Here is a 3,108-nt window from a genome sequence, read left to right on the forward strand (position 1 = left end):
GTACCACCCCTGGTATATGGGGCCAGCATCCTACTCCTTGAGCCACAGGTGCTGCCCTCTATTTCATCTTTGTTTTGCTCTTTTTTAAATTTAGGATTAATGTGAGGGCACATATAATTAGGTTACATTATTTGCATTTGTAGGATAAAGTCTGAGTTGCAGTTGAGTCCTTCACCCAAGGAGTGTGCGATTAATTTCCTCTGATAACATTATTTAAAAAATTATCTTTTCTATAATTTATGAAGAAGACCCCAAAGGCAATTATAGCAACAACAAAACTTAACAAATTGGAACTGATTAAATTAAAAAGTTTCTTCACAGCCAAGGAAGCAATTAATAGAGCGAACAGACAACCTACAGAATTGGAGAAGATATTTGATTGCTATACATCTGATGAAGGGCTGATAACCAGAATCAATAAAGAACTCAAACAAATCAGGAAGGAAAAAAAATCAAATAGCTGCCCAAGAAAGTGGACAAAAGACATGAACAGAAGCTTTTCAATAGATGATAAATTAATGGTCAATTAAGACATAAAAAAATGCTCCGTATCTCCAATCATCAGAAAAATGTAACTCAAAACCACAGTGAGGTATTACCTGACTCCAATGAGAATGGCTTTTATCAAAAATAGCAAAACAACAGATGCTGTGTGGATGTGGAGAGAAAGGAACATTTTTATACTTTTGTTGGGACTGCAAACTAGCAAGCCTCTATGGAAAGTTCTATGGAGATACCTAAAAGAACTAAAAGTAGAGGTAGGAGATACCTCAAATACTAAAACTATTTGATCTACCAATCTCACTATTAAGTATTTACCCAAAGGCAAAAAGTCATTTCATTATAAGGACACATGCACTCAAATGTTGATTGCAGCACAATTCACAGTGGCAAAGATATGGAATCAACCCAGTGTCTATCAATACATGAGTGGATAATAAACGTGGTATATGTAAAACACAGTGTTAAGTTTTACTCAGTCATAAAAATACTGAACTAATAACACCTTTGCAACAACTTGGATGAAACTGAAGACTATTCTTCTAAGTGAAGTTTCACAAGAATAGAAAAAGAAACCACGGGTACTCATTATTAAACTGGAACTAACTGACCAACATCCATGTGCACATTTGGCAGTAAAACTGAACAGAAAGCAAGCAGGTGGAAAGGGGTAGGAGAGAAGGGAGAAATTCATACTAACAGGTACAAGGCACACTATCCAGGTAAGGGGCACGCTTATAACTTTGATTCAAACTATACAAAAGCAATTCAGGTAACCACAACATTTATATCCCATAATTTTCTGAAACAAAAAATATGAAATAAGAAAAATTAAGAGTTTAAAAAATTATCTTAAATTTGATGTAGTAGGCAAAATTCTAAATCTCCAAGGTCCCATGCCCTTATTCCTGGAACTTATTTGTATAAGATAGCTCTCTCATAATTATGTTGTACTATCTGGCACAGTTAAATATAATATAGGGATATTATCTGAGTAGATGTAATGTTATCCTATAAGAGATGGGGAACCCATGGCCTTAAGAAAACCTGTAGCCTTCCTGATCCTTAAATGCAGCCATTTGACTGAATCCAAATTTTACATATCAAATCCTTTCATTAGTAGGGGTACAGCAGAGAAGAATGAAGCTTGTTGTTGTTGTTGTTTTTGCCTTCTTTGGTGCTTAAAAAAGAATGATCTTGAAATTAGAAGGCCACAGGTTCCGCACCCATGAAAGACTTTTCTATGGATGGTAGCAGAAGATACTGTCATAGATAAGAAGCATGAGGGGAATTTGATGTGCCAATGCTGAGATTAAAAGTGCAGTTTAGTGTGTGTGACAGTTTGGAGTTCTGGCCATTAGCATAAGAGTAAAGGCACTGTGGGGAACTTCCAGGTCTCTCTTCTAAAGACATCATTATTGCCCTGAAATATATCATTTGTACACATTCTTCTTGGCAAAATAGAGTGAAGACTTATATAACCTTGGAAAAGATACATTGAAACGGCAGAGACTTTTTACGAACTAAAAACCATTTATTTATAGGAGAGAAATATAAACTCCATTGTATTTATGCTACTATATTTTAGGGTCTCTTCATCAGAGCAGCTTGGTTTGTACACCATTACCACATAATTAGAAATTGCTTACTTAGTCTTCCATGTTTTTAACTTCTATTTCAAATTTTCTATTTCCTCCCTATCTCTGTGTAGCATTCTATTGTCATATTATGAGATCTATCATCCAATTTGCTAATTTCTTCTTCAGCTATGTCTAATTGAGTACCTAGTATGTTCATTGAATTTATAATCCAAATCACCATGTCTTATAATTATAATTAGTTCTATTGCAAACATATCATATTGATTTTAATAGTATATCTATTCAGATTTTAATAGTCTCTTTTATTTATTCAATAATATCAAATATTTTAATAATCTTTAACCTCACAATTAGCAGTATTTGATGCCTTAACTCCATAATTTGTCATTTCTGCCATTTCTCATGGTAGTTAGATTTATGATTTATTTTAGTGACTTTTATTGTGAATACCTATACTTTGGTACCCTATTTGTGAGCAGTTATTGAGATGAAATATAGCCTTAACATACATTACTCCAGAGAACATAATCATGTCTTTTGACTAATGCCTGGAGTAGTATCAATTTAGAGCTACTTAAATTACATTTTGGGGCAAAGGGATTCAGAAACATAGAGAGTGTGAATTCTAAGTTTCAGATCTCCAAAAGAGAAGTATTGTGGTTTGGAATTTTCATTATATTCTTTTAAAAAATTATGATTGAGACACAGTTACAAGAGGAGTAAAGTTCACATATCTCCCAGTGGAAGGTGTATTTATGTTTTCTTTATGCTCACTGAGAATATCAGCCCTCAATTCACCTAGATTCATGTAATTGTTCAAGTTTTCACATATTAAGACACCAAGAGTGAACAGGATTTCCCAATTCAATATCGGTTCTTTCTTTCTTCTCCTAAATTGGAGCTTTCTTATATTTCATAAATGTTTCAATAAAACATTTCTTTATTTTTCTACTAACTCAAAAATGCAATGAAAAATTTATACTCAGATATAACTTACTAAAAGTTG

The sequence above is a fragment of the Otolemur garnettii genome, unplaced genomic scaffold, assembly GCF_000181295.1.
Source record: "Otolemur garnettii isolate 467f Iridium unplaced genomic scaffold, OtoGar3 scaffold00022, whole genome shotgun sequence".
NCBI classification, from domain to species: Eukaryota; Metazoa; Chordata; class Mammalia; order Primates; family Galagidae; genus Otolemur; species Otolemur garnettii.